The sequence below is a fragment of the Hermetia illucens genome, chromosome 5 (assembly GCF_905115235.1).
Source record: "Hermetia illucens chromosome 5, iHerIll2.2.curated.20191125, whole genome shotgun sequence".
Lineage (NCBI taxonomy): Eukaryota > Metazoa > Arthropoda > Insecta > Diptera > Stratiomyidae > Hermetia > Hermetia illucens.
Window position 1 is genome coordinate 35188940 of NC_051853.1, and position 16052 is coordinate 35204991.

The 16052-nt window shown below is 43.5% G+C and overlaps 1 protein-coding gene across 11 annotated transcripts in view; it reads left to right on the top strand.

The window, feature by feature from the left end:
• LOC119657579 (regulator of G-protein signaling 9) overlaps positions 1–16052 on the top strand; it is a 193896-nt gene that overhangs the window by 97751 nt on the left and 80093 nt on the right. The window lies entirely within an intron of this gene.

Here is a 16052-nt window from a genome sequence, read left to right on the forward strand (position 1 = left end):
ATGACGGGACACAACAGGGGATAACAAATTTGCTCCTTTAATAACTACATGTAGAATACTCCCTATGCCTGCGAAACTAGATACAAATCGTCATAGTGAGTAGCCAAACACATTGTTGAGCCCTTCGTCCCATGAGTCTTTCAAACATTATTGCGGTGAATTATCCAAAAGGCATCATCATCGTTTTATACAAAACCTTAAAAAGCAATAATCATTGTTCGGTGCAAGAAATCTGTAAATATAGTAAGGAATGGAGCTACCAGCAAATTTATAGAATTCCCCCGTTGTGGTTCTAAACAGCATTGTATACAGCATTCGGTTATCAGTAGGCAGCAGGGAGTTAGACGCTGCAAAGATAAAAGATAGTTACCCATCGCCGCGCATCTTTAACACTTTGGACATAACATGCAGCAACAATTCGTTTTCCACCTTGGATCGGCAAAGTGGATACTTACTATATTTACAATTTTCTCACATCCAACAATGACTATTGCCTTTTAAGATTTTATTAAAAACGGTTTACTGTCTGTCTGTCTGTCACACCTATTATCTCAGAAACGATCACCCCTACTGATACTAAATTTAGTAGAAAGGTGGAATCTGTGAATCCCCTTGCATGCCATGAGTAACACAGTTCCACCCAAGTTTAAGGAGGGTTTCCAGACATGAAGAAGGGGGGAGGGAGTGGAAAAATTTTCACTGAATATAGTCATGTAGGTTATCAAATTAAAGGTCTCGATTATTACTTTCCGAAGTTAGTTTTGAAATTAATTGCAGAGGGAAGGAGTGCGGGGTCCGAAAAGGATCAGTTACCTCCAGGACCCGTTCTTAGAAACTACCTACCAACATAGAGTTACAAAATTTGAAGGAAGGAGAGAGGGTGCATTTATTTCTTAATTCTACCTTTCTCCTCAGGAGCCTGCCTGGGATGGAACGATGGCGTAGGAGAGGACGCTAGCCAGCTTTTAGGGATATCGAATTGGTGGACCTCAGCGCAAAACTGGAATGTCTGGAGTTCATAAGACAGGATCTAGACCGGATACCGCCTGTTCTGCCGTTGATAGTAATAATGCTCACTTCCATATTTCACTGACGCATTCTCATTATTTAGTTCATCTTTCAAAACTGCCTTCAATACTCCTGTTACTGCAGATTTCTGTGTCACTACTAGTTCAGCAACAGAATTTTCGTAATCCCAATGATTTTGCGCAACGGTAGCAAAAAATGTGAAAATAGAAAATGGTGTTGCTCCATCATACGTCGGAGATTTTCTCGTTGGTTATAAATAAATTCTTGATTTCATGCCATTCTCGCTCCATCTTCTCTATCCGTTCTAGATCAGATTCTGTCCAACCAATATGTGGATCCTTCTTCACTCTAGCATTTGAAGGATCCAACTGATTAACAGCGGATCGATTTCATGCCATCTAGCCGTTGCAAATCGTCGCGAATGAGGCTTTCGATGTCCATAAATGCGCCTAAGGCATATTCTTTATCGGACATTGCCTTCCCAACTTTTGTCGTTGACTCATGGATGCATGTTCCCTACAGTCAAGTGGCCACTGAGAGGTATATGTATCCAGTCTTTTCAGTCCTTTTAACAGAAAAGAAGTTGGGCTGATCGGCGGGAACCTTTTTACGGCTGTGTAGGTGAGTTTTCCTGGTTTGGAAATAAATACTACCTTCACATCACTCCAGCTGGTTGGAATATAAGCGTGTGCTAGGTAAGCGCGGTATATATTGCCATCCGGACCTGCAGACTTGTATCAATGGAACGAGTTAAATGCCCATTTCACTCGTTCCCGGGAAACTAATTTGCATGTCAGAGTCCAATCTTCTCATTGAGGGTTGTATGTGCCTGTCCGCCCCGACATGAAATTTTGGATGCTGCCTAGGAGGTGCGCTCTAACCAAATGAATTGCCGTTTCGTTTTGTATTGCTGCTGGCTACGTTCTTTGATAAAATTTAGCTTTGAGGTTGTCTCAAGAGAGTTGGTCTCTTCGCAAAGGCGTCTCCATGATTCTTTAGAGTTGTTTGAGCCTCTTTGTACTGAATCCAGCAAGCGGCTCCATCCTTACCGTTTTCCTCTGTTTCGCCAAATCCGAGTTTTGCCATTATGTTTTATCCTTCTTCTTCATGAGTGGACAGCTCTCCTTGAATGGCTGGGGCTGTTTTTTCCAATTACAGCAATGGATTTGATGTGTCTCCCAGGGATCGTAACCCGAGCGCTCAGTCCTGTTTTGTGCGTCGCCTATCTGCCTCACGTGGATTTCGAAATGGAGTGTCTGGAGGTGGATGCATACCCATTATGAAATCAATGCGCTTGTGATCCGAGTGGTTTGATATGGTTTGATACTCTCCACTCTCCTACAAGAGCCGCAATGTCAGGGGATGCCACCGTGATGTCGACGACCTCTTGCCTGACCACGTTGGAGAAAGTGGGTTCATTACACAAATTGAGGACCTGCAACTCGATTCCTACCAGATACTCTAGTAGCCTCGATCCTCTCACGTTGGTGTTGGAATTTCCCCACCATATTTGTTGGGTGTTAGCATCACATCTTGCTATTATTCCCATGCCGTTACTTTTGGCACATTGGTTAGCTTTGATGAATACTCCGCTGGGACCTTCGTCTACGTCATAAGGAGATTAAAACAAAAATTAAGCGGATTAAAATAGAATCTCCTTTTCTCCCTGTTGGCTTTCTATGGTCAATTTGATCGTTGTGGTCTGACCATTATATAGTATAGGGCGTTAACCGAGATATTTTGGAGGTCTTTTGAAACTACTATGTAGTAACGGCACTTGTAATGTAACGGCCCAAGCCCGTAGTGGAGCCAGTAGCCCGTTTGTTCCCGAATCTTCTTGATAATCCCTTGCAAGGATGCAGTCCTTACGGTTAGGAAGAGTCTCCTTCTAAGCTGCTCACACTGTTCTGTATCGTAACCGGAAGGATTGATGTCGTTATACGAGGCCCATCCATCGGCTTCGCTAGCCTTCGCTGCAAATGAGGATTTAGTCGCTGCTAGCAGAGTTTTCTTTGCAGCCATTTGAGCCGAAGAGTTGGGATCGTCAGAAGACTGCTGCCGCTTTGGTTGACTCTTAGCCGCTGATGATACACACGACCGTTTCCCTTCAACTCGGGGGTTGTGTTTTGCCGAGGGGCGATTTGCCCGAAGACTTTTTGCCCGGAGGCATTGTTCTGCTTGCTGCCCGATGACAAATGCTTACCCGCAGTTAAGACTTTACCTTCAGCAGGTGGCGTCGTTTGAAGTCCGGGATCATTAATGCTGACAGAAGAGGACTACTTTGGCTCGTTCGTTAAGGACTGGGTCTCAATATGGTCGCTTCCCACTTGAATAAGTGGCGAATCTGAGTCTACCCTTAGGTTCTCCATCGAAAAGCCCAGGGTTGCCCCTTCGCTCAGGGTAGGATCGTTATGATTAAAGTGCTGTTGATTTTTTTTTGTTTTTTAAATTTTTAGTTTATTCATAGTTGGCTTCCATGGCCTTTGTTTTACCGCCAGAGCCCCTTTTTGCCAAGACAGGAGTAATTGAAACTGGGGGTGGCCTGGTTCCCACAGTTTACCGTTGATGGTCACATCTTAACTCCTGTGACCATTCAGTGCTTCGCACAGTAGTTACCACTTGGCTCGGGGTTTTGGTTACCGCTTAGCGATTGTGATTTTCGACCCAGGGCATCAAAGTTATATTTTACTATATTTATCGTGGTTAATTGACTAGCGATATTTGTTGTTGTCTCTTCAGTTTTTGATAGTGACATTGCGACCATATATGACGTCATGACTCCGTTACTGTGCAGCCCAAGCTAGATCTCCAACTTTCCGATAATCTACATAGTTGCTGAGCAGCTCATCAAAAACTCAAGTCATTACTCCAATATGCCCATACATCAAATTTCCCTCTTTTTCTCGGCAAGATATGCGTTGAGGTGTGTGGTGTGGTACATCCTGCCTTCCCAGGTTTCCCTTTGTGATAAGTATTGCTATATTTTCCGGTAAGCAGCATTGTTCGGGGAAGGAAGTACCCAAAAGGGGTCGCTATACATACATTATAACCTCCTTGCTTCTCGACGCACTTTTCAGATAAATCACTGATCCTTGATCCTTGTTGCAGAATGATCAAGAATGAATTTAACTTTATCGTCATTAGTTACGATATCAGGGTTTGATGGTCGATGACCTTTTTCTTCGAAATTTTCCCCAGGCAACACAACTTTCGGAAAAGCAATGTGTACAAAAACATTGTCATGTATTATGAGAATATCTCTACATAGCTTTCCTCGTTTTTCCAACGATTTCATTCTAAATTTTGTTCTTTGAATATTCTCTAGTATGAAACGTCTTATATTAGATCAGGAAGAAACCTTAAAATATGGTCCTTGTAAAGTAATATTATGCATAATTTCATTCTGTATTCGGATATGTGTGCCTTCCATACCATCTAAACGATAGGCATCATTTCATCTAATGTTAAAATTTCATGTAGTTCAAGGATGAAGGATGAGTGAATCCGTGAGCAACAAACCTTACCAAGTGCATACTCCTTTTCGCGGAGGTGTTTCGCCAATTTCACAGCTTATGATCATTCAACTTCCTTCTTAGTTCTCACTCGCAATAAATTCCGTTGCTCTGGAAATTTTATTATACACTCCACGTAATGGATATTTTCAAGAAAGTACAGCATAAATTTGCATTTCTGGAATGAATTTTATGGCCGTCAGGATCTTTGAACTGGAGCGTTTCCTCCGGGGCACTCACATGGAGCATCCACATCCGATTCATGCATATATTTAACCTCGTGTATCACAACCGTATCCAGATTGATCGCAGATAGCAACAAGATAGCCAGATACCGTCTCCTTGGTATACATATCCAGTAGTACATACATATGTACAAAAATACGAGTATCTCCGGAATTCTATATGAAGCACGCGAAAATTTATTGCGGATTGTTTACAGTTTCCAAGGAAGACTATAAAAATTCTGTGGCATGGACTTTATACATATAACGCACGTTCACTCTCCTTTTTTCCAAGCATACCCCCGAATAGAAGTTATAATAAGTTCCCGATTTATTTTTAGGATCCACCCAAATTCTCATGTTTTATGGATAAAAGTGGTTTTTCTCCTTCCCATGGTTTGGATTAACACTTTACGATGTTTTTTTCAATTTCAGTGATTTAGCTCCGGAAGAAAATACAAAATGTTGGCTGTGAAGCTCTGGATGGCTTCGTCTATATTTGGGATCCAGAAATGAGAATCGTAAATATCAGTCTTCAACAGGAATAGTTGCACCGGTAGCGGGGGTTAGGTTGTTTTGAAATATGTGTGTATGTTCGGTTAGTGAACCTGTTTGAACCCAAAAACTGTTATAGTTGATTGGAAAACTTAAGCTGGTTTATGATGGAGAAAACTCAACATTTTATTGTCCATTGAAGTAGAGAGGATTTTCTTTGGCACATGTTCCTCCCACATAATCACGCAACGGTGGGTGGTTTAGCTAAAAGTCCAGTCAACTCTGTATAAACAGTTTTTTACTGTTACCGGAATTTCATTAGTGTTTGATGTGAATCCCTGAGTAGAATATTGGAAGCTATAAGATTAGTGCTTCCATGTCGGTGCCGTTGACATAGGAGGATCTGGCTTTCGTAAAAGGTTTACATTCAATTCTTGCGCGAAGCGACCCCTTCGCCGACCTTGTTTGGAAAGAGGTTCTCCGTGATAAATTCTTTTCTAAGCAACAAATTGGAATACATATGTATATGTGTTCCAGAAATGACTTCGTTTCCTACGGAACTCCCGTATTTTCTTCAGAGAAAATACTAGGAAGCATATTATTATTATTCTATTAAGGGAAAGTCGCACTGCGTCCTTAAACAACTATTGTGCCCCTTTTGCTGGTTATAGTGTACCTATTGATTATAGTATCTCAAATAAGCCTATAACCGTCAGGTTATATATAGTATATTCCCTACTTCCAGATCTTTCAACTTTGCATCTGGCATTAAGTATTCTCCCAGATGCCTCGACCTACTTTGCATAAATGCCGCACACTGTCTCAGAACGTGTATACAAGGTTCATCACATTCCGCGCAAAAACTGCATGCAGTATCCGTAGATATCCCTAGCTTCCCTAAGTGATAGTTTAGCCGACAGTGACCAGTGAGAATTCCCGCTATGATTCGAAGGTTCTTTTTGGTGTGGTTTAAGCAATCCTTTGTGCGCATGGGTTCGTATCCCCCAACAAGTACCCTGAACTGCTCCATTCCTGGTAGGCCCGCCCAGTATAGTTCCCTCAACCGTTCCTCTTCATTTCTTAGATTCATAGCCATGAAACCGTTTCTGTTTCCACAGAAGGGTTCTGGCCCGTGTAAAGGCGTCCCTGCTCCCTTCTTGGCTAGTTCGTCCGCTGCCTCGTTGCTTTCCAACCCAGCATGGCCTGGAACCCAAAGTATCCAGACCTTGTTGGACGAGCCGAGTGTATTCAGTCTCTCAAGGCATTCCCATACCAGTTTCGAGTTCACCTGGTTGGACTTAAATGCCTTGATCGCTGCTTCACTATCGGTGAGAATGTTCTGCCCCCTGTAGTTCCTTCCGAGGTTAAAGAAGGCACATCTGTCTATGGCGTATGTTTCCGCCTGAAATATGCTAGTGTACCTACCCATTGGCTTTAAGTACATTTTCCTTGGACCAATGACACCGGCACCCGCTCCCTCTGCTGTGAGGGATCCATCAGTGTACCAAGTAATCAGTTGCTGTTTAAGCCGTATGTCCCAGCCACCCTCTCTCAGTTTGCCTTGTTACTTCAACGTGTTTCAAACTTCTTAACGAAGTGAAACCTCGTTGTCAGGATATTCCTTGGTATCAGTAATTCGGGATACCGTCTAGAAAGAATATCAATCTTCCTTTGATTTAGGCAGCTCCCCGCCTCACTCATACTACCAGCCATCCTGAATATTACCCTCCTTGCCTGTATCTGTATGTGCAGATGGAGAGGGGTTAATCCCAGAAAGACCTCCAGGGATGCCGTTGGGCATGTCCTCATTGCCCCCTTGATACATACGCAAGCCAGCCTTTGGAGCTTATAATTCCCTGGCTTGTGTGCTGAGTTCGTTTCTTTCTGCCCAGATTACCGCTCCAAAGGTTATCATTGTCGTTACTATTGCAATATATATCCAAAGTAGTATGTTCGGGCTGCAACCCCATCTTTCTCCTGCTATGAATCTACAAGTGTTTCCGACATGTGTTTTCCAGAGTAATTTTTGGTCTAGCGTAATTCCCAAATATTTTACCTCTGTTTCTCGTTTCACCTCCATACCATGAATGGAATGGTACTATGGTTTTGGCTGGATTGATCCGCAGCCCCTCCTTCCTGCACCAGGCACTAGTAACCCTTAGTCCAGTTTGGATTCTATCACATACGGTATCCTCATATTTGCCCCTACAGATTAAAACAATGTCGTTCGCATAACCCAGCGCCTGTATTCCAGCATTTGTTAGCATGTCCAAAAGTTCGTCCACTACCATATTCCATATGAGCGATTGTACCCCGCTCTGCGGACAACCTTGAGTAGTATTCATGACAATAGAATTTGTACCTGTCAGTACTTCCATTTGCCTAGTCTCTACTCCCTTACGGCTCAGGACATTTTGTATCTCTGTATGCGATTTGTTGTCGAATGCTCCTTTAATATCCAAACACGCAGACAACGCTATTTCTTTTCTTTCTATGGCATCCCGTAGTACATCCGTCATCTGATACAGAGCAGTTTCAGTTGAACGTGAAAAGGAACCTTTTTACCCGCTTTCGGAATAAAGACCACTTTTGCCCGTCTTCACGCCCTTTGTATATATTCCAGGGCTATGCTGCCCATTACCACCCTGAGAAGAGACTTTAAGATGATTCCTAGGCCTCTTTAGATTAGTGCTGGAAAAATGCCATCTGCTCAGGGTGATTTCAGTGGTTTAAAAGTTCCAACTGCCCACCTTACCCTAGCGTCTGAGCACACCTCTTTTGCTAGTTTCCAGTTCTCCTTTCTTCTCCTTTTATTCGTTGTTGGGGTGTCAGGCAAAATGTTGTCGCCTGCCGCCGTGGAGTAGGACCCCGGGAAATGAGTTCTGAGAAGCAGGTGCACCCTGTCCTCCTCATTCTCGATAAAAGTACCATCTTCCTTCTCCAAACAGACAGAGGATATTGCCCCGTCTTTGACTACAGCCTTGTAAAGCCTGGTAGGTTCTGTGATCTGTTCGATCCCTTCACAGAATTCCCTGAAGCTGTTCCGTTTTGCTTCCAGTTGTTGCTCAGGTGCGTTACATAGGATTCCCAATCTGTTCTAGTGCTGGTCACAAATGTTGGAGTGTTCCCTAAGTTACATATTTCTTATTGCTAAGAATAAATTCAACAAGGCACTCACCTCTTCGATTGATGTGGCTGCTTCCCCAGACTTCGTGATGGGCGTTGACATCGGAGCCGAGGAAAAGTGATGACGCCCTCTTCTCACAGTACTTCACCAATTTATCGACTTGTTCGGGTGGAACCCAAATGTCGTCTCTTTGGAAGTATCCCGATGCCACGACTGCCTCTCGAGTCCTCCCCCCGGCTTCCAATGAGACTTGGGTAGCAACATGGTCCTCGGTCAAGAACTCTCAAAGACATATATACTTTAAATTACGTTTAAGAATGATGTAAGCTCTTGGTTTTTCACAAGAGGAATCCCAAATTACCTGCTTCCTCCTTGCAGACCGCGAATCTACCCTCGGTACACCCAGGGGTTGGTGAGCCAGCACTATTCCAATGTTCTCCTTGAAACTTGCCCTTGTAATTACCGCAGATGCAGCTTTCTCATGGTAGAGGTTTATCTGGGCTATCTTAATGCTGGCCATTGGCTCCGTTATTGTTTGGAGCTCTTCTCCACTGTCGGGGTATCGCCCTTCTCCTCCGACATAGCGCTTTCTTGCGCGTCGCTATCCACCCTGAGCCCTATAATTCCTAGGTCTAGGTCGTCCAGCTTCTGCTCCTCACTGGGCAGCAGGTTTGCATCCCTGGTTGATCCAATCCTTTCCGCTTCTATGGCTTTCGAGACTTCTTCGGGGACCTCGGTATGCTTGTCGCCCGGTGTCTCCTCCGAGGTGTCTTTCCTTGGCTTTCCCTGTGCACATGTATTTTTGCAATATTCCCCCAAGCTCTGGAGAGTGTTTTGACCTGACCCTCGTTTGTGTGGTATTTTGAGTCTTTAGGTCTCGCAAGGAAATACGGGCCTTGTCTTTTCTTTTGTTATTCCTTAGTATTATATATAATTCAGAGTTAACCCTAAAATTCGAATCCTATTATTCTGTGAACCGTCGTATAGATGTAGCTTTCGCATGGTGGAAGTCCATTAATAATTGAAACCTGTTGTTTTAAATATTGCATTTATTGCTTTCAAATACGCCTTTCCCTCCGGCTTGGTTTCTAAATACTTTTCACAGCAGTGCGTATAGATCCTCATTTTTAGGACAATGGATTGTTACCATGTGCCCCTGGTATTTCATCCCCTCCCTTTCTCTTTTCGAGTCCGACAATTTAAGATCTATGGTACTGAACCACTCGACCATATTTTCGGTCATGTCAACTACCAGTGTCAGCCCTTAGTATGCCGCCTTAGTTTTTGATGATTTCCTGTTCCTTACGAATCGTGCCATCACTACGTGCTCGAGGAGGGCGATCGGGCCTGAGTTTGCAGGGAAATCATCTGAAGTCACGTAGCCTCAGCGGAGGTTATCTGGTACCATAGGAACTGAGATTCCCTCTGAGAAAAAATGCTCCAGGAGAACTTTTGGAGGATGTGCTCTTAGCCCGGTTATTTACGGTTGGCCCCTTTGTGGGAGTTTATTACGGCGCTAGAATAGATAACACCGGGTCTGCTGGGTCCTATTCCTGACCTAGCGAAAGTCTCCTCCGGTTGCAGGCATTTCTTCAGACAACGCAGATACCATTCTGCGTCTACGCCACTGAGGTCTGTTTTTCTTCTGAAGTATAATAAGCTAACTTCAGACTTAGTAGTACTTCTTGGGTATTATTAGGAATTTACGTGTGACATGGATTGTTGCGCCAACGATTATTATTATTATTATATTATGCGGTCACGTTTATTTGTTGTTGGGATTAAAAGGAATATCACAAATGTGGGGATCAACAGCCCCGCAATTCAGTAGCTCTGGGTGGCACTGTAAGCTCATGCTTACTGATCAAATACGCTGAATTTTCCCCAAATGCAAACCACCCAAGTGGGAAGGGTTTCTATAACGCCGTGGATTAGGGTCGCCTGTACAATGGTCTGGCTATCACCGCGCACTAAGGGTCTCGGTAGAGGAAAACATTGGCTGTTGGTGAGCCGCATATCGACCTTCTGGAGAGTGGTATGTTAGTTCTCGGAAAGCTCTATTCCGCGTCAGTATATCCCCAATTTTACTTGCTTACTTGCAGAACGGTTAAGTTGTGTAGACTTCTCGTGAAATTTTGAAGGAATTGAAATTTATTCCTCAAAAGTGCGGACAATGACTCGTAGGCGGTATTGCTTAGGAGTTTAACGGGACTCTTGGCTGAATGTCGAGCCCACTTGTACTTTATTCAAGACTTAGACAAGCATATAGCCGCTGGGACGAATCTGCCTATCTTTATTTTAAATTTGTTCTTTATCTATGACTACGGAATGGCTGAGGTGATTGAACGTCAGCCTCTCGATCTGTTACCCCTGGTTCGAATCCCGGCTATCATTGATGTCTGTGTTCGTCTTTGTGTTTGCCCCGTCGTCGTAGGCTTCTCACTTATCTGTTTTAAGGGTGATAATAATGAAATGGGGGTACAGAGAGAGAGAGATAGAGAGACTGTGTGAATGTTGTAGGCTCTGCAAAGCAGTGAATAGGAGTCTGATATTGGTATGACAGTGGTTAGTCTAACTGGAAATCTAGGTACATTTATATATCTAGAGTGTCACAAAATAGAAATTTAACAGAAGCCGGTCGATGTAAACACATTTTACATATATGTATATACATAATGTATGTATGTGCTGAACCTTCTTCAAAATTAAACCTCATAAATTTTTGGCTCCCGCGTAAGTACCATATAAGTTTCAATTGACGTAAATACTTTTATGTATTTATATCCACTTTTGATTCGTCGAAATCCACAGTGATTTCCCATAACTCAATCAGGAACGTCATCCATTTAAGCGCGAAAATAGTACCTCCAAAAATATTTTCTCTCCTACGAATAATATTATTGCGTTCGCAGTACTTCAAAATCAATTGCAATTGCATACACTCTGTATTGCTTTCCTCTGATATTTGTATACAGAAATTTTATTCACTTTCCAATCTTCTTGGACTGGATCCAAGCTCGTAATTTGAACATTTGAATACAGGCATAGACCTCATACGTCATTAATTGTACTGTCGCGTAAACCCCCACGTCTCCAGTCGAAAATTCTGCGCATTTCACACTGGAATCACAGAATTTTCCGAAAATTTACAGAATTACCCTGGTAGCAAGCGGAATTTTCACAAAAATGCCATCTACTTGGAGGGGATGAGAAACGAATGGTGAGATTTTCAGGCAGTAATCTAAACGCAGCGCAAACAAATCACGACCCCACTCAAACAGAGACCACTTGGTATAGAGCGAGCATCTATTTCCGCTTTCCGGAATTTATGTACTTCAATCGAGTGGAAGTGGCGGAAAAACTTCCTTCCATTGTTTGTTTATGTAAATTTCTTGAAAGTGCCAGCTTTCGCCGGCCCCACCCCCTCTATTTTCAATGCAATTGAATCGCTCCCGCCCGGTGTGGAATAGCAGCGAAAATGGCCAGAAAGTATATCGACATGGAGCGCTGGTCCCCTTTCATGCTGTTATTAAATCGAGTGAAATTTGTGGAAAATTGAGATAAATTATACATTCCCTATTTTCACCGTTTCGTCAGGAAATGATTTTCAAAATTCAACAACATCAATCATACGAACCAGAAAAACATGGGGATAAAACTGGGGGCGATATACGAGTATTTTACTGAAACTTGCATGGGAGGATTAACAGTCACAATCTTTTCCTTTTGTATCTTTTCACGTACATTTTTACAGAAACATCCATGCTCTCATCAGTACAGGCTGCAAGCGTTTCAATTTGATTCGAAAAAGGTTCATTTTCAGTGGGAACCTTGGTGTTTACTTTAATTTCCCGTGGGTGGTCGAAAATTGTCAGCCTTGAGGTAATCATGGGATTCCCATGATCTGAAAAGTAAGAAATGTAAACAATGCGCCTCGGGAATAATAAACGAATTCCAGACTGTTTTCATTTGAGGTTATTTTTGGAGGAGTCAGTTTGAAATAAAAGGTCAATGAAAATATACTTATGTATATTTCGTGGTTGTTTTGGTTTAGTATAAATTTAGATCGTGCACTGCCTTTCATCTTATTGCCAATATCAGCCATGGACTACATGATTTACTGAGATTTATGGAGTAATCTTTATCTAGAGCTTTTTCATGTTTGGGCTAAAATTAATTACTAAAGATAGAGTGCTATCATCTTTCACCGCATGCATTTCTCTAAACTCCCAACCTCCGGTATCTCAGGTACCGGATATACGAGCCTGCAAGTACTCAATATTAGACATCAAATAGAGGTTGGGAAATAGCCAAGCTAATCGAAGAAAATTGAAAATTTCCACGATACCCGGGTCGGAAAAACGACCAAAAATGCAAAATCGTCGGATTCATACGCGAGATACCTCTTTCGAACGGGGAAGCGCCCCAGATTCAGGAACTCTAAGAATTTCCACGCTACGACATCTGGAACGCGAGATATTGGGGAAAATCGGCTGTGGGAGGGCCGGGCTGAAATAGAAGAAAATTGAAAATTTCCACGATAGCCGGGTCGGAAAATTGGCCAAAAATGTAAAATCATCTGATTCGTACATGAAATATCTCTTTCGAACGGGGAAGCGCCCCAGATTCAGGCAATCCAAGAATTTCCACGCTACGACATCTGGAACGCGAGATATCGGGGAAATCGGCCGGTGGAGGGCCTGGCCGAAATCGAAGAAAATTGAAAATTTCCACGATACCCGGGTCGAAAAAATGATCAAAAATTCAAAATCGTCGGGTTCGTACGCGATATACCTCTTTCGAACGGAGAAGCGCCCCAGATTCAGGAAATCCAAGAATTTCTACGCTAGGACATCTAGAACGCGAGATATCGGGGAAAATCAACCGGTGGAAGGCCTGGATGAAATCGAGGAAAATTGAAAATTTCCACGTTACCCGAGTCGGAAAAATGACCAAAAATGCAAAATTGTCGGATTCGTACGCGAAATATCTCTTTCCAATGGGGAAGCGCCCCAGCTTCAGGAAATCCAAGAATTTCCACGTTACGACATCTGGAACGCGAGATATTGGGGAAAATCGACTGTGGAAGGACCTGGCCGAAATCAAAGAAAATTGAAAATTTCCACGATACCCGGGTCGGAAAAATGACCAAAATGCAAAACCGTCGGATTGATACGCGAGAAACCTCTTTTGGACGGGGAAGCGCCCCAGATTCAGGAGATCCAAGAATTTCCACGCTAAGACATTTGGAACGCAAGATATTGGGGAAAATCGGCCGCGGGAGGGCCTGGCCGAAATCGAACTGTGAAAATTTCTGCAACACCCGGGCCGGAAAAATGGTCAAAAATGCCAAATCGGCGGATTCGTACGCGAGATACCTCTTTCGAATGGGGAAGCGCCCCAGATTCAGCAAGTCCAAGAATTTCCACGCTACGACATCTGGAATGCGAGATATTGGGGAAACTCGTCCGGTGGAGGGCCTGGCCGAAATCGACGAAAATTGAAAATTTCCATGACACCCGGGCCGGAAAAATGAACAAAAATGCAAAATCGTCGAACTCATACACGAAATACCTCTTTCGAACGGGGAAGCGCCCCAGATTCAGGAAATGCAAAAATTTACACGCTACGACATCTGGAACGCGAGATATTGGAGAAAATCGGTTGGCGGAGGGCCTTGCCGAAATCGAAGAAAATCGAAAATTTCCACGATACCCGGGTCGGAAAAATGGTTCAAACTACAAAATCGTCGGGTTCGTGCGCTAGATACCTCTTTCGAAAGGGGACGCGACCAAGATTCAGGAAATCCAAGAATCCCCACGCTTCAACATCTGGAATGGGGGAAAATCGGCCGGTGGAGGGCCCGACCGAAATCGAGGAAAATTGAAAATTTTCACGGTACCCTTGTCGGAAAAATAGCCAAAAATTCAAAATCGCCGGATTCGTGCGCGAGATACCTCTTTCGATCGAGGACGCGACCAGGATGCAAGGCTTCATCCTACTAACTTGTTGGTAAACCTTGTGCACCTCGAGTTCACAGACCTGTTGGTTCTCCCTGGCTTCCTTTTTCCGTCTGTGCGGAAGCGGAGTCGCTTCGCCGCTCGACGGAGTTCGTGATAAGTCTTCGCCCGTGTCCGCGTCCTTTGAAAATGCAACGTTACTCGTTACATTTCGTATTACGTATACAGTCTTTTTCGGAAGGTTCAATTCGCTGATCACGTACCTAAACGCAAGAGGCGAAAATATAAACCACGATGCAGCACAGTTAGGTGCAAATACTGTTATAATCAATAAAGTCCAATAAAGTCAGGGTAGGTCAAAATTGTGTTTTTCATATATATCATAACACACACACCGATGGTTCCAAAGATGGTGGAGTCATTGCGGGTACACACCATGTATCCGACTCGTATCGCCTCCCAGGATTCCCAAGTATATTTTAAGTTGAAGCTTGGAAGTGTGTCGATGGCTGGAACATGATCTAACCGACAACTGAACGGCCATTAAGGCTTTGTACCCCACAGCCTTTGTAGAACTGGGTTTCCGGTCATAGGAACTGGGCAGGCTCTGCTCTCAGCAGCCCTTAAGTGGCAACAATCTGCATTCCGCAGACAACTGCCAACAGTGGAAGTTACTCGTACTACTTGGTAGCTGCGAAACTCAGATCGCAAAGGCTCACCGCTTGTTCCCAGTCAAGAAAGATTTGGGCTGCCTATAACAAAACCGAATCGCGAAAGCTTTTGTAGGGAATGCGTGCAAATGCTTCCAAATTATGATGCACTGACCTATAGAGGACTATGCTGCCAGACTCGGCATACCCTAAAATTCGCATTATTAAAGCTATGGGAAAATGCGGAAAACCCTCAGGCGCCTCCGTTGCGATTGCTCGACTCTAGCTAGAATTAGGCTACGGGCACTACCATAGAAAAATCATTCTTTAAGGACCTCAGAGATAACTCTAGCTGCTGGGTGGGAGAGCGGCTTTCCTGTCTGAATGCTACGAGCTGCCTCTGAAGATCTGGGCCGGCTGCACCCTGTCCTTTTGCTCTTACTACAGCGGTCAGTGTCTTAGGAATTTGTGGCATTAAAACGTGGCACCACAGCTCTAATGATGCTCCACGGAGCAAATGGGACATTTGAAAACCTAACCCACATAAAGCACTCCTAAAACACACTGCACCAGGTAGAGATTTCTACTTCTTTTTTTACAGAAGATTTTCTGTTCTCAAAGGAAATAACGCATTGAAGGTGTACAAATAAAAATGTGCTTCGACTCGTTTTTCAGTAACTCACACTCACAAGGAAAGGATATGTGCATGTTTGAATATATTTGAGAATCCTAACATGTCATATACTCTTTTCCTTGGCGAAAATATTGTCTTTCATCCACTCAAAACATTAGAATCGCTATGGCCTTTTAAGCAGTAACTTTCGAAGTTGTTTACGCTATTTTTTCGTTAGCAAAACAAAAACCTTGTTCTCTTAGATCCTATTTACACCTACCCAACTCTCCTCTTAGTCCATCTTAGTCGTCGAAACCATCCCCTGAACAATATTTGTTTGGAACAATGTATGAAGCTTATAGTTGCCGTCAGAGCTATTTTTCTTGTGATTCGAGATAGTCTGGAAAATGAACATCTAGGCGCCACCCTCTCTGAAAGGCTC